This window comes from Arvicanthis niloticus, chromosome 8, assembly GCF_011762505.2.
Source record: "Arvicanthis niloticus isolate mArvNil1 chromosome 8, mArvNil1.pat.X, whole genome shotgun sequence".
In the NCBI taxonomy this organism is placed as follows: Eukaryota; Metazoa; Chordata; class Mammalia; order Rodentia; family Muridae; genus Arvicanthis; species Arvicanthis niloticus.
In genome coordinates this window covers 61,127,086-61,148,353 of record NC_047665.1, presented here as the reverse complement: position 1 = coordinate 61,148,353, position 21,268 = coordinate 61,127,086, and the positions used below count along the sequence as shown (strand labels likewise).

At 43.3% G+C, this 21,268-nt stretch overlaps 1 pseudogene; it reads right to left on the bottom strand.

Annotated features, from left to right (window-relative positions):
• Nucleotides 1–20,146: 20,146 nt before the first annotated feature.
• LOC117713407 (small ribosomal subunit protein uS5 pseudogene) lies at nt 20,147–20,779 on the bottom strand (annotated as a pseudogene).
• Nucleotides 20,780–21,268: the final 489 nt, after the last annotated feature.

The following is a 21,268-nucleotide window of genomic DNA, read 5'->3' as shown; positions in this document are numbered from 1 at the left end:
AAGTAAGCTTTTTGGGGAAGGGGAACAGGATCTGGAAGGGGGTGGGGTATAATAGCAGCTTGTAAGGCCAATGAATGGATGAAATAGCTTCGAGAAAAGTTCTCTTCGAGCAAGAGTTCTGGGTAGTAGAGAGGTGAGAAGGAGCAGGATCCTGCGTGGACTTTGAAATGTCTAAAAGTCCTTGCGATACTCTGGGAGCCTGGAGGCCAGCCTCTGCTTTGATATGCTGATAGGCACTTCAGGTAGCCATAGGTCCTTTCTGTCAGAATTAAGGGAAGTGACTTCGTTTGGAAAATGGGAACCAGTTTTCACAAGTTCCGGAGGAACGCTAGCTTTTATCTAACTGCCAGAAATCCAGACTGAGTCCAGGGTGAGCTCATTTCTGCATATTTGGAGTACCTTTTGGAGTTTGGGGAACTGAAGTAACAATAAGTAGCTCCAAAAAACCCCTAGTTTGTTTTGATGTTCCCCCCTCCCAGAAGCCTATGCACAGGGGACAGCTGCCTCAGGCCACTAGAGGAACCCACAAGCTCCATGTCACTACACACTCTCTTTCCTCTCTGCTCTTCCACCCGAGTCCACTCTAGTCAGAGACCGAGGAAGCGGAGTTTGTATAGCAGATCTTGCCCTAGCTCTGGCCTTGCAGTTGCTGAAAGGTCAGGCAGCAGTTCTCAAAGCCACTCTGGGGGGCAAGCCAGCTCAACAAACAAGCTAATTAAAAGTCAAAATGCAGCCATTTAAAGTAGCTTTATGGCCAATTGAAGCTGACAGCAGAAGGACCCCACAGGCAGTCACTGGCAAGCCCTGGTTCTCTTTCCCTCCTTTCTGTAACCCCTACCATGTCATACTGTCCTTGTGACTTCAGGAGCTTAGAAGAGTACTCTTAGAAATGGCACACAGGAATGATTGCTTCAATACTGTGCTAGCCTTCACGTTTTTCTAAACAGCATTCAGCTTCCAGAGGACTTGGGAGTTCTAGTGGAGTGATTTGCTCTCTATTGAAACAGCTACGTAAACTTTTCCTGACCTTCCTGGACTACAGAGGACTCCAAACAGTTACCACCTTCAAAACTGATGAGTGGCCAGGAAAAGGGAGAATCATGTCATATATAGACTGCCAGTGGTCATGTGACTTTGCTGTTCCATCAGTTGGGCACAGAGTTAAGTTATCAATTTGTCTATCCACACCTTTGGTCAACCCTCTGGCCTGTGACTAGGAGGAGATATTTAGAGATTGTCAGGGAGTTGGCTGTAACAATGGAAAAGACCAAAGATCTCCGACACAGACCTGTCTCTACCTGTTCTGCAGAGGACAAGGTGGGAAGGATGACTGGAACCATGGAATCACTGTTCATAGTTAGCAATTCTGTAATTCTTATAGAAACCAGAATCACAGAAAGTCCTAAACATGTGATCCATGGGCCCAGTAGAATCTCTCAGTATAACTTGTGCAACCACAGAAGGTGTTGTTTTAAGTAGGAAATCTTTAAAATATAGATTTTTAGGGGTTGGTTCAGGAACTCAAAGCACTTGTTGCTCTTGCAGAAACTCAGGTTCGATCCCAGCACCCATGTGTCAGCTCACAACTCCCTGAAACTCAAGTCTGGGGGTGCGGGGGTTAAATAGGAATGACTCGTGTTTGAATGCTTGGCCCATAGGCAGTGGTACTATGAGCTGGTGTGGCTTTGTTGGAGTCACTGGGAGGAGGGCTTTAAGGTTTCATATGGTCCAGTGTCACTCACAGTCACTTCTGCTGCCTGCAGATCAAGAGGAAGAAGGCTCAGCTCCATCTTCAGTACTATGACCACCTGCAGCTGTGATGTTTCCTACCATGACAACAATAGACTAAACTGGAAGACAGTCCCGATGAAATACTTTCCTTTATAAGAGTGGCAGTGGCCATGGTGTCTCTTCACAGCAATAGAAACCCTAACTAAGACAGTGGGTCTGACACCCTCTTCTGTCTTCCTTGGAAACCTGGCACACGTGTGATAAACATATATACATGCAGGCAAAATAACTATTCGCATAAAGTACTAAACCTTTTTTTAAAAAATGGTAATGTAGATTTTATACCAAACTCTAGACCGTTGGAAATGAGAAACTTGACAAGCCATTCTGTCTAGCTGTCACCACATCAGACTGAATAGCCCCGCTGGCTTAGGCAGGGATAAGCCAGGGAGTCCATTATACCAAAGGCACAGCAAGGCTTCATGGGCCTTAAAGCATTTTGAATCAAAAACTAATTCTGTTGGCAAAGCTTTCTTGCACAAGCATGAGAACCAGAGTTCAGACCCCTCTGCCCCCACCCCCACCCCCCTAGAGCCCATGTGGAAACTGGGCTGTCTGTAATTCTTGTGCTGGAGAGATAGAGACAGAAGAACCCTGGAGTTTACTGGTAGGTGACATCAGGTTCAACAAGAGACCCTGCCTCAAAACATAAGATGGAGAGCTACTGAGGAAGACACCTGACATTGACCTCTGTCCTATACAACACACACACCCCACACATACACATACACACATACACATACATTCACACACATACATATACACACATACATACACATACACACAACACACATATACATACATATACACACACATATCACACATACCACACATACACACAGACACACACACAGATATACATACACACATACATACATACACACATATACACATTCATACACATACATACCACATATACACACAAACATACATACATATACATACATTCACACACATGCATACACACATACATATACACATACAATACACACACATACACACACACATACACACACGTACATACATGTACCACACATATACATACCACACACACACACACACACACACACACACACACAAAACTGCTAGGGTCTCTCCATAGGCCTAAGCAGGTAAAAGTTCAGGTCATTCAGCATATCTTGCACTTTCATGGTAAATCTACCAAAGTCCCACATATCCATACCCAGCAAGATTCAGCCTGGAGTACAGGTATCTGAGGCTGTGATTTTTGCCTGTGCCTTATGGCTACCAGTCGTTGTTACACTCCTTGCTCTCATTTCCAGTATCAAAGGCAGCCAGACGCTTTAAACTACAGCAACTCAAATGAATTTCACGTCGTGCAAAAGGCAGCAAGGGAGCCATTATTCTTTACAATTTCTTCTTTGCTAAGATAGATAAAAGAGGCTGAAGGTGTGTCTTGGTGGTAGCATTTGCTCAGCATGGGTGAGACCCTGGGCTCTATCACTCTGCCCCAAGAAAGAGTCCAAAGATCTGCACAACATTAACACATCAAAAGAAGTATAAAAATCAACAAAAAGCAAGGCAGGGAGAAAAGTCTGTTTAGTCTACAGTCGAATTTCTACTCTTTCTGGAATGTTCCTGTAGCTTACTAAGATTACCAACAGTCTGGACTACCAGTCTCTAGATGGATTTGTTTGGAAAGCTAAAGGAAGGACATGCAAAATTTTCTCCAAATGCACAATGAACTACAAATAGAGTAGGAAAGAGACAATTTGTAGGACTTAGTCAGCACCCACCTGCTGTCAATCTGTAGGACTTAGTCAGCACCCACCTGCTGTCAATCTGTAGAACTTAGTCAGCACTGCACCTGCTGTCAATCTGTAGGACTTAGTCAGCACCCACATGCTGTCAATCTGTAGGATTAGTGAGCATTGCACCTGCTGTGTATAAGCACAACTTCTGTGGACTGAGCACTGCAGTAGACATCACAAGGTGCTGCCCCATAGGCTCTTCCAGTCCAGCTGCAGAAACAGCTGCCCACGGAGAAAGCCAGAATACAGACCTGCAGCAAGCTCTGGCAAGAACTCAGAGGCTGCACTGGGTAGACGTCCTCAGAGTAGAGATCTCTCTTGAACCCTGAGACCTAACTGTAGATTGTACGTGGCTGGCGTTGGGAAGCCGTGGGTAAAGAGAACACACGCCATGGGAAGATGTCTGAGGAAGGGAAGGGCTAGCTGGGAGAGTCAGAGTCTGGGTGAGGGAACCATTGGAAATAGGAAGAGAGGCAGGACGCCCATATGAAGGAACCTGAATTCCAGATGAAGAGTTTTGGATTCTTCACTGCAGTGATACAGAACAATGGGTAGAATAAACCGGCACATTGGTCCTGTCAGTTTACTGATAAACATGACTGCCCATGGGATTCTTGTAGAGAAGATAGAAAAACCCAAAATTCAAAATGCAGTCCTATCTAGCATGACTAGTTTGGTTTGGTTTGGTTTGGTTTGGTTTGGTTTGGTTTGGTTTGGTTTGGTTTGGTTTGCTTGTTGGCTTGCTTGGTTTCCTTCTGTTTTTATTTCTAAACAGTTTTTTCAAACATGGAACATATTTCAAACATGGACCGTATCTCTCACATAGCTTCAAAACGGAAGACTTTCTCACGCATCTGTATGTTTTGGGGGAATAACACACTCACTAGTTGCATAATGTTCCTTTTTATCATCTCTATTGGTGATTAATTTCTATTGGACATTTAAGTCACTTATCTAATTAGGTAACTAATCAATTAATAATGCTACAGTGAATGTTCCAGTGTATAAGTACCGGTCTACTTCACTCTAAATCATGAAATGAAATTAAGCATACAAAATATTTTTAGGGTCAAATAGATATTGATACATTGCCCATGTCCCAGTGGATGGCCCCATGCCCATACATAACCATATGGGCAGCACTAACTGGGCTCACAGAGTTATAAATAAATAAATAAATAATCTAAAGCGAGGACATGCAATTGAAGAGGGATGTGATGGGGGGGAGGGGGGTGATCCTGGGGAGGATTGGAATAGGAGAGGGAGGTGTAAATATGATCAAGATGTATTGTATACATGTCTGACGTTTTCAAATACTACTTATTGAAGTTTGCCAGTTTACACATCTATCATCAGTAGATGAAGGGACTGCTCTCCTGAATATGCACCTCAGAACCCAGTGTCTTCAACGCGAGTCGCAGTTTCCTGTAAGGTCATACAGTTTAGATGCGAGGGGTTATAAAATTTGGCTTCAGTAAAAGATTTGTGAACACAGCATAGTCAAGAATGAATTCCAAATCAAACACACAATGAGCCTGACTCCCACCTGTACATGTCTGCTCTGTCTGTGCGCCCCATGGCACCACGCACCAACCATCACTGCCCGAGATACCCCCACTCAGATTTGAGACAAATGTATGCTGTGAACTGCAGTGTTCTACCCATACACACAGTATTCTGCTCTTATGAAGACACAGTGGTATAATTACAGAAAACCAGGATTTCTGTTTTTCCTACCATCATCCCCCAGCATATAAGTATTAGAGTTTGGATTGTATTCTGTCTAGAACATTTGATTTCTAAAGTCACTGTTTGAATTGCTGACTTAAGATTTATTTTTAAAATTGTCAAATGAATTTTGGCTTGGGATTAGGACAGGATTTCCAAAATGGCCCTAACCATACTTCTGCCATTTTGTACTGTGTATTTATGCAAAGTGATGTCCTCATCGTTGACAATAACAAAATCAAAATATTGATCAATGCTGGAAAACACTGAAGATACTCTATGTACTGCAGAATCCAACATTCAGCCAAGACTTAATGCTCTGTGTAAAAAAAACAAGCTCGTCTATCTTGTGAGAATGCAAATTTGCTTTCACAGTTAATAAATATTAAAATATATTTATACCAGAGAATTGTCTCAAAATAAATTTTCTTAAGATTGATTGTCAGTAACGTTTGAGTTGTAGCCTTACTTTATGTATCCATGTACTTGTGCTCAAATAAAAATTCCTCAGGGGAAAAAAAAGGATCATGAATGGAAAAAGCTTAGGAAGTCTTGCCCTAAAGTCAAGTATTTTTAAATCCTTTGCTAACCTAGAAGTGAAAATGGATTCATAAAATTGCACCTAAATAACCATTTGTACTATTTGAGTCGGAATTTTTCAAAATATATTTTCACTAATGATTATCTCTATTTCAGTTCCTTTTTTATCTTTGCCCAGAGCAGTTATTCTCATCTGGTTTTCTTCACTACTAAAATAATAAATAAGTAAATAAATAAATAAATAAATAAATGACAAAGCAAACCAAAAGGCACAAGAGCTGGGTGGCATGTGTGTTGCCAGCCACTTGTGAGGCAGAGGCAATGGGTTGCTTGGGGTTTGGAGTTCAAGGCCAGCTTGAGCAACATAGAAAGACACTAGTGGAAGAAAGAAAGAAAGAAAGAAAGAAAGAAAGAAAGAAAGAAAGAAGAAGAAAAGGAGTGGGGAAGAAGAAAAAGAAAGAGAAAACGAATAGAAAGCAAAGCCCAGTAGTTAAGGGAGTTTGCTGCTATTCCAGAAGACCCAGGTTCGGATCCAGCACCCACATGGTGGTTCACAACCACCTGGAACTCCAGTTTCAAGGCATCTAGTGTCCTTTTTTGATGTTAGTTGGCTCTGCATGTACATGGTACCCATAAGAACATCCAGAAAAAGAAAACACCCGTAAGCATAAAATACGTAATTTTTAAAAATAAAAGAAAGGCAGAAAGAAGAAGGAAACACGTTTGATTGACATTCCTTATAGTGTGTTTTAATACGTTTATAATATATATTTTAATGTATTCGTTTTTCCATCGCTTATTTAGTACATTGATTATTATGATATCTTCAAATCTAAGATCATTTATGGTTTTACTATCTTCTTAAAGTTTGTTCTTCATGACTTACTTTTAAACTGCCTTGAGTTCAATTTGGTATGACTTCCCCTTTGACTGTGGAGGTAAATACACCTGAGGCTTCTCCACTCTCCCACCATGGTTCATTAACTAGTTCATCCTTCTGGTAATAATAGTTTGTAAAGTTCCCTTATGATAAATGTTTATTGCATTTCCTGGTGTCCGCTTGCATGATCGCTGCTACAGCTTGATCTTAGCTATTCTTTGAAGCCCCTGGGTTAATCGCTTGGTCCCCAGCTCAGCACTATTGGGAAATAGTGGAGAGTTTAAGAGATGGAACCTAGTAGAAGTTTTTAGATAGCTGGGAATGTGCCTTTGAAAAGGACTATGGGCTGGGCAGTGGTGGTGCACGTCTTTAATCCCAGCACTTGGGAGGCAGAGGCAGGTGGATTTCTGAGTTCGAGGCCAGCCTGGTCTACAGAGTGAGTCCAGGACAGCCAGGACTACACAGAGAAACCCTGTCTCAAAAAACCAAGAGAGAGAGAGAGAGAGAGAGAGAGAGAGAGAGAGACAGAGAGACAGAGAGAGAGACAGAGAGAGAGAGAGAGACAGAGACAGAAAGAGAGAGACAGAGAGAGAGACAGAGAGAGACAGAGAGACAGAAAGAGAGAGAGAGAGAGAGAGAGAGACAGAGAGAGAGACAGAGAGACAGAGAGAGAGACAGAGAGAGACAGAGAGAGAGACAGAGAGAGAGAGAGAGAGAGACAGAGAGAGAGACAGAGAGAGAGAAAGGGCTATGGGACCCCTTGTTTTTCTTCCCCATCTCTGTACATCCTTCTCAGGTGAGCTTTCCATCACCACATCACCATGAAATGCTGCCTTGCCACAGACCCAAGAGCAATGGGGTCAATTAGTTTTCAATGGAGACCTCCAAACCCATGAGCTAAAACAACCCCCTTCATAAGCTGACGGCCTCAGGTATTTGTGACAGGGGCAGAAACTAGCCCAGCATCTTTGCTGTCCTGTTCATGTTTCTCCATCATTCCAACAAATATGTTTATTACTATATTCTTAGAATACCCATACAATATTCTTCTGTTACCATGATCATATTATTTGTGGTGAACCGTAGCCCAAAGTATTACATGGCAAATTCCAGAAAGAAACAGATCCTACATTTTAAGTGTTTTTTTTTCTTACAGTGTATAGTTATAATAGTCTAACCTTATTAATTATTTTGGTTACTCCTTACTTACCATGTGTCTTAGTTACTGTTCTGTTGCTATGAAGAGGAAACCATGATTAGAAGAACTCTCACAGAGAAAGCATTTAATTGGGGGCTTGCTTATCACCACTGCAGGCAAGCAGGCAGGTAAGAGCTTATATCCTGATCCACAGGCAGGCAGGCTGGCAGGCAAGCAGGCAGGAAGGCAGAGAGAAAACCTCTAATCCACTCACACCTACTTCAACAAGGCCACACCTCCTAATCCTTCCCAAATGGTTTCACCAACTAAGTATGCAAATATATGAACCTATGGGATCGATTCTCATTCAAACCAGCACACCGTGCCTAACTCATAAAATGAACTTGGTTATAATTATGTTTGAGTAGGAAAAGTACGTTACACACTCCATATTTTTTTGCAGTTTTGACCATCCATCGATGGTCTTGTCACATATCTCTTGAACATTACAGGGGGTCGCTGAAGAAGAAGCTTGTTTCTGCTTCAGAAGTCTGCCTGTGCTTTTATAAATAATCCCCTGTGGCAATAAAGTGCATCTATTTCTCTCATTTCTTTTCTCCTCGTTATTACTCATGTAAAAGACAAATGTTCTACAGAGAAACAGATGTCCAGACTGAGCCTGAGAAGGATCTCACAATTCTATGCCTCTTTTTTGGTGGAAAAAAAAAATAAAAATAAAAAGCATGTCCTGGTTTTTCAAATGGAATACTTACTGAGTTGGAAAAAAATCAAAACAAAACATTAGTAAAAATCTGACCATAAACTTGCTCCATCTTTAAAATTGGGAATGGATGTGTTAGCCTCAAGGGCAGGAGCATCTATAAAGGAGATAGAGGTTCTGGTCATATGAACTGACTTTCCTAACCAGAAACTGTTTAGAATATGCACAGAGCCCACAGAGATGCAGTCTACCTACCCATTGTGAGCAGAGAACCATTTAGAGAACACTGCTTCACTTCAGTGTCAACAGCTTGAATGGTAGCCTTTGTCACCATTGCTAACTAGATCAGAGCTGAGTCTAACCAGCCTTCTGTTAGAACACACTGCTAAGGAGACCTGGGCTATAGCTGCTCCTAGACTAGGGGAGTCTTCCATGCAGCCGCATTCAACAAGCCTTGGGAAAAGAGTATCCTGGTTGACCAGAACACTCTAGGAAAGCTATGAGTGTTCACAACCCATCACTCTCAATAAAAAGCAGGTTTATATACCATCCTCTCGGGTGAACTCGGGTCAACTTGCCTTGCCAGGTAGGCATCAGTAGGAGCTCATGAAGACATAATTTTTATTCATTGCCAATATCAGTAGATGGCCCTGCTCGTCAATCAATACATGCTTAAGGGAGGGAAGGAAGGAGAAGGGAGGAAGGGAGGGAGGGGAGGAAGGAGGGAAGAAGGGAAGGAGGGAAGGGGAAGGAAGGAAGAAGGGAACTTAGACCAGTGCTGTAGACTAAATAGTAGTTTGTTGTTATTCAGCATGGGTGTGGTTGTTGGTTTGATTTTTCTGGTTTTTTGAGACAAGAAATCAGTCTGTAATCAAAGCAAACCTCGTTTGTAGCAATTCTTTTGGCCAAGCATCCAAGCATCCCAACTGTTGGGATTACAGGCACGAGCCACCATGCCCTGCTTGAGTAGCAGCCTTTATCAGTTAAGTTTATGACCTTAGCAATATGGAAACTTTTATGTGCCTTAAATATGCATATGAATTCATCTGTCTATCTTGAACTGCCAAAATAAAATAAGTTAAAATCAAAATAATGATAATAATAATAATAATAATAATAATAATAATAATAATAATAATAATGAACAAGCTGCTTCACCTCCTAGACTCCTGGAGACCAGAAAGGCTTACTGAGATTGCGATGGAGGTGAGGGTGGAGCGGGGGAGGTGGCTGTACGTGAGAGCCAGTATGCCAATGATTCACTGTGAAGCTTAGCACTGGGTGGGCGAGGGGACAGACCACTGAGCTGTATATGTGAGGGGTGGTTTTGTTTCCATGTTTTCTTTGGGTTGGGTTCTTATGAAAATTCATGTTCCTGAGAAATGTCTGAAAAGGAGTTGGCTACATCCAAGCCTCTTCCCAGTCCCAAAATCACACGGATCTAGGGGCAGCTGGTCTTTTTCAATACTATCCTTAAGAAGAAGAATCTGAGTGGGTAATCAAGCCACCTGTAGCAATTAGTTAGGTTTTGCTTCATTGACGGTCATACCTCCAGCACTCTGTATATGCTATAACCACCCTGTGTTCTAGACCACTGCACAGCAACCATTGGCCATTATTAAGCTATTGTGGGTATTATAATGAAACACTTCAGAGACAGCCAAACCTCACTAAGTCAGAAGAAAGTCCGATCAAAATCAGAGAAAATCTAGCCCTGGCATTTCAAAGAGAAAGGCAACAACCCTGGCTAGCCAGTTATATATCTTACAGCTACATCTGGAAAGGGCCATTTTAATAAACTGGGAAAAGAGATGAACGTAATGAACCATGTAGCCAAAGCACAGGACATTTCAGCAAAACCATTTTCTCTGAATCGGCCCCCACACCCTGTTTTCTTATTCACCTGTATGATCTTTAGTGAAATGGACTTCTTGAATGGCTGATGTTGGGTTGTTAATTCTAAACAAAGAGCGTCTGAACTTGGTGAGTCTGTGCTGTGGACTGGAGCCCATCACTCTGTCATTCACTACTAGCCAGGTTCATGCAGCCAACCCTTGGTTAAATTCCTGTCAGTTCTTGGGGGTTGATGTTTTGGGTGAGGTTTGTTTCTTCTTCCTCCTCCTCCTCCTCCTCCTCCTCCTCCTCCTCCTCCTCCTCCTCCTCCTCCTCCTCCTCCTCCTCCTCCTCCTCCTCCTCCTCCTCCTCCTCCTCCTCCTCCTCCTCCTTGTGTTTTGAGAAAGCATCTTGCTTTGTAGCTCAGGCTTGGTAATCAAGACAGCCTGGTGGGCAGGAAAAGTCTTTGGAGTGAGACGTGCCCACATTTCAACCTCGGCCCTACCTGTGGTGTAAATCCATTCTCTAGGCTCCTGTTTCCTTAACAGTAAAACTGGGAGGATTCGCGCAATGAGGGGGGACAGTCAGGACCTAGAGCGCATGCGTAAAGTAAGAGCAGCAGGGGCGACCCTAGAATTCCTTACAAGGAGGTACTGTGCTCAACCTCTTCTTCCCAACTCCCCGATGCTGCCATGTGACAGGCGTGTGGAAGGTGTTCCAATTCAAGTGACAAGTAATAGTTAAAATATTTGATAATCCCACGAGCTGCCCAGTAAATCGGACCTCCCACGTGGGAGTTGGCTCTTGACACAGCACAGCTGTCTCCACAGGGTTATGTGTGAGGAGCCACTGGAAACTAGGCCAGGCCAGGTGGATTGTCCAACACATAAAGCCATTGCTGGAAGCCTCCGTCAGAATATGGAAGGATGAGCCCCAGGATATACAGGGAGTAAGCAGGGAGTTGGGGGAGCACCTTTTAAATCAGCTCAACCCCACAGAGGTTCAAGACACCACCACTCCCACCTCCCTGCTAATCACCAGTAGCATTGACTGGTAGATTCCAAAGGAATCTCTCTCCAAAAGTTTGAAAAGAAGTTGGCTTTGGGAACTGGAAATGCATGTTCTTCCAGAAGGAAGGTGTTTCAAAAAGAGTCATCTTGATTTTCTAATCAGGGCCCCAAGGTATAGGTCATCAGTCAGGTCATCAAAGGTATAGCTCAAGCAGAAACTATAAGCTTGAGCAGAAATGGCCAGTGACCTACTTGGTTGAGTCACAGCAGCAAGGCAGTAAAGAAAGCCTCCATGTGTCTCAGTTTCCCCATCTTCACATCATACAACTGCTGCACATAGTTGCAAAGATAAAGCAAGTTGGCTCACATAAAGCATTTAGATCATGTGATGCACGTCCTTTAAATAAATTGAGATTATCATCAAATCTTCGAGGTCACAGATTAGGAGCTTCAGATGGCTGTAGGGAGGAACCCAAAGGCCCAACAATAGTTGGAATTTATACATGAGCACTGTGGCCAAGGAGAAGGCTGCCAAGGGCTTTCTAGGAGTTAGTTTAAGAATGGCTATCACCTCTAGTTTATCCAAGAAGAAACTTGGACCCAGGAGAGCAAGAGAAATTATTTAGCAAGATTGATGTCACTTCCTCTGGTGGTTTGGCCCCATTGACTCATGCTTGGCCCATGGGGAGTGGCACTATTAGGAGGTATGGCCTTGCTGGTGTGGGTGTGGCCTTATTGGAGGAAGTATGTCACTGTGGGGGTAGACTTTGAGGGGGTGGACTTTGGACTAGTGTCCAAGCTCCACCCAGTGTGAAAATCTCAGAGCCTCCCCCTAGCTGCCTGGGAAGACAGTCTCCTCCTGGTTGCCTGCAGACCAAGAAGTAGAACTCTCAGCTCCTTCTCCAGCACCATGTCCACCTAGATGCTCACATGCTCTCTGAGCCAGTCTCAATTAAACGTTGTTCTTCATATGAGTTGCCTTGGTCATGGTGTCTCTTCACAGCAATGAAACCCTAACTAAGAGACTTCCTTTTTTCTACCATTATCCCTTCTTGTTGCACTTCTCTGGGGCTATGCCCAGAAAATGAGTTCCTTTCATAAGCAAAATGTTTGTCAATAATTTTTATCTTAAAATGTCAAAAGACTCATACAACAGAAAAGGAAAAAGGCTATGTGCACGTCCAAGGAGGTATGCATCCCTTACTCTGACTCCCCATGAAATCCCAATTCCTTAGAGCAGTGATTCTCAGCCTGTGGATTGCAAGCCCTTTGGCAAACTATCTCCAAAAATATTTACATTAAAATTCATAGCAGTAGCAAAATTGTACTTAAGAAGTAGCAACAAAAATCATTTTATGTTTGGGGGTCACCACAACATGAGGAACTGTATTAAAGGGTCGCAGCACTAGGAAGGTTGTAAACACTGCTCTAGATCATTTTACCAAGGGCTTCTTGAAGGAGTCTCTGAACACTGGTACACTATTGACTCCTGAATCGAGAGGTGTATAATGTAGGGGCAGGGACACAACTGGGGTGGCCCAAGAGGAGAAACAGGCGCCAACACTTCTAATATTCATAAACACTGGTCTTGCTTTTACCTGTGCAGGTAACTCAGAGGGAAGCCCCCACTGTTCACGAAGACACATTGCTGAGGAACTCACTGTCAATCATTGTTCTATCAGGAGACAGAGAGAAAAGACTCGGGATGCAGCTCCATAGTTGAACACCTCTCTAGCACATGCAAGAGCTTGCTTGCATCCAGTCCCCAGTGGCACAAAAAGGAAGGAGCAGAAACGGGATTAGAAGAGAAAGGAAGAGAGGGATGGGCAAGAGGAGGAGAGAGAGGAAGGAAAGGAGGACATAATTTAACAAATGCTGTGTCACTGGAAACAGAAGCAAAGGGTGCTGTAGGTACTCGCCATGACTGTTAAGCTGCCAGGCCTGGAGATGTCAGCCAAGAGAAGATGAGTAAGGTAGGGAAGTGACGAGTGAATCTGAATGCAACGCAAAGCCCTCATCATCTACCAGAGGTTTAGTATTGGCAAGAAAGCATGATTCTAGCTGCCTGGAGAGAGGGCAGAGAAAGACAGAGGAGCAGCAAGTCCCCAAGGACTGACTACATAATGTAGCTTAGTAACTAGAGACCAAAAAAGAAGAAAAGAGAATTCCTAGCCCTTTGATCTCAAGTGGGACATCCAGTTTACTTAAGAGAGCAAAAATATATAGTCCATGTTGCCCTCAAACTTCTATTTATGGAGAATGACTTTGACCTTCAGCTACTTCCCACCATCCCCACTGCTGGGATTAGAGCTGTTTCACCATACCTGCCTTCATACAGGGCTGGAGTTCAAACCCAGGGTATCAGGTACACCGGGCAAGCACTCTACCAATTGAGCTATATCCCCAAGCTCTAAAAAAGCAAATCATTAGTGGGTATCGACCACAGGCCCAGCACAGGAAATGTTGGAAAGAATCTGGTGGCTGACATCCACTAAAGCATCTTCACCCTGGGACAAAGGTAGAATCTATTTCACAGAGCAGAGTGACTCATCTGAGATGGCTGAAGACAAGTTCTGGCCCAGAGCAGGAAGCAATTCTCTCATCCGTTTCCCCAAAGCCCAAAGCTTGGTTTAGGGAGGTTGAAAGTCATAATACTGAAGATTCTGAGGGGATGCATATTTTGACAGTGGGATATATCATTCCGTTCTTAATGGATGGATTATTGCTTTTCTCTTGGTTTCTCTCGCCTTTCAGAGTCTTCAGTTCCCTTATTGCCATGGTTGTGAAGAAAACATCTTTAAATCCTTGAAAATCAAATTAAAGTCAGGAACTTTTTTTTTTTCTACTCAGTATTTTAAGAAACTTTTCCAGGGAAGCAGCCTGGCACTCAGTCAAAACTCGTCCTCACAAACGGGAGAACATTCTGGAAGCCAACTCTTATACGTTTGACAATGAAATCCCTGCTTTGTACGTGATTTTTTTTTTTTTTTCCTTTGTTTTCTTCTCAAATAAGCAACTCTCCTTCCTGGGTGCACTTTACTTAAAGCCATGGTTTGTCTTGCAGATGGAGACGAAGCAAAAGTCCTGTGAATAATTCTAATGAAACTACGAGGATCTGTTTTGTTTTTTATTGTTGTCTGATTTGGCTTCTTCTCGGTTTAAAAGAAAAAATAGTAAAGGGGCTATCTCGAAAGCTATTGCCTGTCCACGGGATGTGTTCGTCTAGCTAGGCTGCCTTGTCTGGGCTCAGTGCAGCAGAGGATGTGCCTAGCCTCACAGACTCGATGTGCCAGGGTGGAGGGGATACCCAAGGGAGGTCCTACAAGCTCAGAGGAGAAAGGGAGGAGGAAAGGAGGGGAAGGATTGGAGGATGACCAAGATGGAGGCAATGAGTGGGACACAAAGTAAATAAGTAAAAATATATATATATATATATATTAATTAAATTTAAAAAACAGTAAAACAAATATATACTCAGTTCATTTGGCTTTCGTTTGTTTGCTTTCTTAAGACAGAGTCTTGCTATGAAACTGAGAGTGGCCTCAGTCTTTCAATCATCCTTCTTCATCCACAAGTGCTGGCTACAAGCATACACTACTACACTGTGGTCAGGTCATTTCTAACGGCAAAATACTATAATACATACTCTGAAGTAATATAATTAGTGGAAACAATACTTTATTAAAAAATTGCATTTAAAAAAAATTAACCATGTTGAGTTAGCCACATTACCTCCTAGAATCAACCACCAGTGTTAGACTAAGAGAGGATGAAAAATAAATTTTAATCCTTGCCTTCAGGGATCTAACTTCTATCCTTGGGTCCTGAACTGTTCTAATGAATACAATAAAATAGCACCAGCCTTGATTAAACCATCCTTGGATTAGCCTCAGAAATAAAACAAACAAGAAGATTATTTGCCTCAAAATTGTAATTGATTTGGTCCTTAAAGCAATTTACACAAGTGAATTCACTGGGCATCTTGTTTGGTTTCTAGCATTCAATCCATTCAGTGACTCAACATTTATTGAGCACCAGGCCAAGTATAAAGATTTGTCAGAGAGAAGTGACCCTGTAGCTTGTTTCAACTAGTGAATTCTATCAGCTTTATAATAGGATGTGGTAACAATGAGGGGATGTTCCTAGAGCAACCAGAGTAAGTCAGGATGTCTTAGGGTTTTACTGCTGTGAATAGACACCGTGACCAAGGCAAGTCTTATAAGGACAACATTTAATTGGGGCTGGCTTACAGGTTCAGAGGTTCAGTCCATTATCATCATGGCTGGACCATGGCAGTATCCAGGCAGGCCTGGTGCAGGAGGAGCTGAGAGTTCAACATCTTCATCTGAAGGCTGCTAGCAGAATACTGGCTTCCAGGCAGCTATGATATGGGTCTCAAAGTCCATGCCCACAGTGACACACCTACTCCAACAAGGCCACACTTCCTAATAGTGCCACTCCCTGGGCCAAGCATATACAAGCCATCTCACAGGCCATCACTGTAACAAGTACAAAACATGATTTAAAAGACGGAAAAATTCTTTTCAGACTTGGGTCATTGTGTTCTGGACTATGGTAAGTCAGGATGTCATGGTGGAAAAAATTGGAGGCACAGGGTGTCATTCATCTCACAGAATCCAGGAAATGGGGAAATCAAAGAAGAACTTGGGATAAGACATGGCCTCCAAGGGCAAGTCAACTACTTCCTTCAAGAAGGCCCCACCTCCAAAAGTTTCCATTAACTCCCAATAAATACCATAGGATGAAGACTCTGTCAAAGGGTTTACCCATTCATAAGAGAGAACTCTCATGAACCTCCACTGGTTTATAATCATGCCTTCAGCATCTGAGTCTTACAGGGAATACTTCTTAGCCAAACACAACAATACTGGAATAGATTCTCTTTTCCCCATCTTAAAGTGAACCATGGGTGTCCAAGTGTCTTAGATGAATTTTTCTTTTTGACTTTACCTGGTTTTCTTCAACAGAACATCTTAAAATTGCAAGGAGCTGGTTCTATTTCTGCCTCTAAACAGCTTCAAGTGTTCCCCCTGGTGTTTTTACTGAGTGAATTCCTCTCTGGAGATTACTTAAATGAAGCCACTTAAATGAAGCCTGACATACCGCAAGTAAAGATTCTGCAGAGCAGGCCCTTCACCAGGGCAATTTATACTGTCGTCATGTGAGAAATGTCCTGAAGGAGCCATAGGTAGATAGAGGTTGTAGCTAGTGTGGTGGCCTTCAGCAAGTTCGGCTTACTGGTACCCACAGTCATGGTTGTCTCAATCATTAAATCTGTTAGCACGGGAATATTCTATTTATGAGATTTGAAGAACACATCTTCCCTCAAAAAGCACATAACATGTCTTTCTTTACATGTAAGATAAGTTTCTTGCTTGGAAGCTTGGGAAATACATTTCAGTATATCCTTTAGGAGGGCTCTCTTGAGCTATCTCCAATTAGAGATTTCATTTCAAGCTCTAAGGTATGTGTTATCAGTACTTTTCGACTAATATTATTGGCCATCTACTGTAAAGGATACATGCCAGGATGTTGACATAAACAGAGCCTTTGACTGGGAGTGAAGACAATGCTGGGAGTATAATGGAGTGATGTTTGGGTAGAGTCTCTTAGTGTATGCCTGGTTCTATGGAAATATAAACCAATAAGCACGCATCTCCAAAACCATCAGTGAGAACTCCTCAACTGAAGTTTAGGATAGCAACCTTCTAGACAGGGCAGCATCATGAGACAACAGCCATTTGAGAAGCGTTTTACTGGGGGAACCTCAATGTAACCATACATAATGTACACCCAGAAACTTGGGAGAGATGAGAGCAGAAGATAAGATAGTAACAGGTTGAAAGGCCCTTGGGTGTGCGTCATGCTATGGATGCATTATAGAGGTGTTACAAATGGGCACGTGGGGCTGATGGGTTGGCTCTGTGGCTAAAGACTAAGCTTGCCACCAAGCTTAACATCCTGAGGACGATCCTTAGGACCCACATGGTAGAAGGAGAAGACTTTCACAAAGTGTTCTCTGACTTCTATATGCATGCCTGTTTCAAGTGCATGTACACACCTATGCAGGCATTCATTATGTCAAGTAATCACGAGTTACCCTCACACAGGTGGTATCAGGGGAGGAAATCTACCTTTGTCCTTCCTATGAGGGCAGGATTGAGGAAAGAGAGACCAGCTCATGGAGACTGGCCATGTCTGTTCCTTGTCATGGAAGCCCACTTCTCAGACCACAAAAGAAAGTAGAGCTACTTCGTGGATCCTTGTTTATAGATTCCAGCCTTATATCAGAAGTCTCTCCACCAAAGAACCCAGGAGGTTGTCTGCTGGAGTTTGGATCTGAAGTGTTCTCAAGGGATTATGTATTAGAGGCTCAGTCTCCAAGTTGGTAATCCAAGTGTTACCTTGTGGAAAGAACTTTGCTTACTGGACACCATGCCCTCAAGAGGACTTGAAGCTCTGGTCTCTTCTCCCATGCCCCTGTCTCTCTCTCACACACATACACCACCTATGAGCACTTGCCTGTTTCCTGTATTCCCGCCATGTTGTACTGACTCACCACAAGCCCAAGAGCAACAAGGCCATCCAAACATGAACTGACACCTCTAACACTGTAACCAAAAAGTAAACCTTTTCTCTTTTAAACTAAGTCAGGTGTTTTATTACAGTAACAAGGTTAATAACACAGCTGTTTGACACCAAGATGCCATCAGATGGCATCTGACTGAAGTACCCTATTTGTGCTTCACTTTGAGAATATAACTACATGCTTAACAGAACTTCCAAGGTGATCCCACAGCCCTCAACATCGCAATGACAATTATATATGTTCTATATTTAGTAGCCTGTGTGGCCTTGTGAAGTCCCCGAGGATAGTACAGCATGTGAGTTAGAGGTATCATCAAATGAGAACCCATTTGGCCCTGGGGATATAGCTCAGTGGTAGAGCCCTAGCCTAGGATGAGCAAGACCCTGAATTTCATCCTCAGTACCACAAGCAACAGAGGGGGTGGAGGACAGGAAAGGAAGGAGGAAAACTAAACCAGAACTCACACGGTTTTCCACATGGCCCTCTTCCACAATACCACCTTTCTTGGTGTTGTTAATACCTTGTAAGAGTACTCAAAGCCGTCGTTCCAACTTTTGTTCTGAGCAGTTGAAGGGACTGAATATGAATCTGTGCTCCATTGCGGCTTCTGAGACTGAAGAGCAACGCTAACTGAATTCTTGGGCAAGCATTTCTTTTTTCTGTCTAGATTTCATAGAGGTTAGGACCAACTCCAAATGGTTCTGGTCAAGACCAAATGACAAGGCTGAGAGTGGTGTATACAACCAACACGATACGGTGTGTCCGCTGCTATAAGTCTATCAATGACCAAATCTCATCAGACAGGCCCTGTTTGCTGTGTTGAGTACAAGCAAGAGCTCATGCTCACAATTGCCAACAACGTCAACGAATAGAAGGCTTTCCGGGTTTCCAGTTAATGACATTAATCTCATAGCAGATGTATCATCTTAAGATTTTTTTTTCCTCTTTGGCAGAACTTCTGGGTCCAAAGCACAGGTCAGCATAAACAAAGGCCTGGCTCTGCCCCAGCATATTAATCAACGAATTAATTCTCGCCAGTCATTAACCTTGGGCCTGACTGCAGTGACTTGGCTGTGGCACCGTGAGGAGCCCAAAGCCACTGGAGAGAACAGCAGGGGGCCTTCAGTCTCCTGAAAAAGGAATGTCAGTTCGACTGTTTTCTAGTCTTCTAGAATCTTCTATGGAACAAAACAGTGAGTGAGAGAGTTACTGAAGTTGAGGGTCACAGGCTGTGACCCAAGTCAAGTCTGGCCACCTGTTCTTAATAAGCCAGTTAAAGAGCCACGTAATGTGGAGTATGGAAAAAGGAGGTTAATTCAGTGTGACTACACTGGAAAGAGAAACAAAGGGGCCCAAAGAATTCCCTGTGGAATCCCTCACTTCATGGTCCTGAAGTGAGATTAAGGTTAAAATAGGAGACCAAGGACTGGCATATCTAAGCAACCCTGGTCAAGTTGTGGTCCCTTTCCCCACTTGTCTGGGCTTCAGTCTTGTAAGGTGATCTGACCAATTGTTAGAACTGTGTGGAATCTTTTTTCTAGAGGTGAGTTTCTCCGCTACTGGTACCTTTTTGTTCTCCTATGAGATTCCTTGAGAAATTCCCACTTATGTGGGGTTCGCTGATTCCATGTTAGATCTGGGTACTTCCATTACCTGACTCTGACTCTGTGTGTGTGTGTGATTGTGAGTGAGTATGAGTGAGTTTGGTTATGAGCAAGTGTATATGAGTGTGTGTATGTATGAGTGTGTGCAAATGTGTATGTATGTGTGAGTGTGTGTAATAGAGTGTGTGCATGTGAGTAGGTGTGTGTAAGACTGTATAAGTCAGTCTGTCTACAGTGTGTGTGAGTATGCATGTATGTATGAGTGTGTGTGTGTGTGTGTGTGTGTGTGTGCGCCGGTGTGCATGTTTGAGACAGGATCTTACTATGGAGCTCTAGCTGGACTGAAACTCACAGAAATCCACGAACCTCTCCCTCCCAAATGCTAGGATTAGAAGTACCAACCCAAACTTACTTCTAAACATTTTTCAGATATCTGTCTTTCCTCTCTCATCTTTCACAAACACTTTTATAGTGATTTTTGCATGCTTAATTTACTTTATTTTTCTTGTATAAAAACCTTTATGTGGTAGCCATGACTGGAGCCTAGGTCCTCTGGACAGAGACTCTGGTGTAGATTTTTACATGATGGTCAGGGAATTCCTGGTAAGGGGACTTGGTGAACAGAGTCTCTTTCCAGAGGTCGGGGGTTAAATACCTGTAGGTCTTGGAGATGGCATGAAAGTTGGCCTTGGCAAAGTTACCCAGGGTAGCAGAGCAGCCCTGGCTGATGTATACCAACCATCAGAGCAGCACAGATGATGCGTGTGCCTCTGGGGGCAAGGATGAGATACTAAGACATAACCGTAGCCGCCTGTCACCTTGCATGGAACAATGTGGGGCTTACTAATCTTGTTCCCCCAGTATGCTATCCACAAGGAATGATGGAAAGCCTGGCCAAGATGATACCACCTTGGATAGCAGTGGCTACCTCCCTGGCTCACTTAACACCGGGGCCAACGTGGCCATTCTAGTCCTCAGTAGCGGCAAAATCCCTGAACCCCGTCCACTGGCCAGGATTGTCCGCTTCTGCACTGGCAGGATCTCCAGAAGCTCATCCTTTAGGGGTGCGCCCAGAAAAAAAAAGTCAAAGATCTCAGATTCCTTAATGGGCAGGAGGAACAGGTAGATCTCCTTCAGGGATTTAATTTCCATGTTCTTTTTTTTTCTTTTTTCTTTTTTCTTTTTTTCTTTTTTTTTTTTTTTTGTTTTGGGTGTTTTGTTTTGTTTTGTTTTGTTGAGACAAGGTTTCTCTGAGTAGCCCTGGCTGTCCTGGAACTCACTCTGTAGACCAGGCTGGCCTCGAACTCAGAAACCCGCCTGCCTCTGCCTCCCATATGCTGGGATTAAAGGCGTGCGCCACCACTGCTGGGCAATTTTGATGTTCTTGATCAGGTATCCCAGCTTAGTGCCAGGAATCCCCTCCCTGTCTTTTGTTTTACCTCCATGAGTCCCGTGGCTTCAACCATAGCCACAGGCCTCTACCACAGCTGCAACCGCTAAGACTACCGCCTGCCTAGGCCACCTAATCCTGGGCCTGCAGTTCCCCCAGGTGCCTCCCCCAACTGCACAGACATCATCCCCATTTGCTGTTTTCCCAAGTTATTGTGATTTCTAAACTTCTATGTGTATGCATATTTTGTA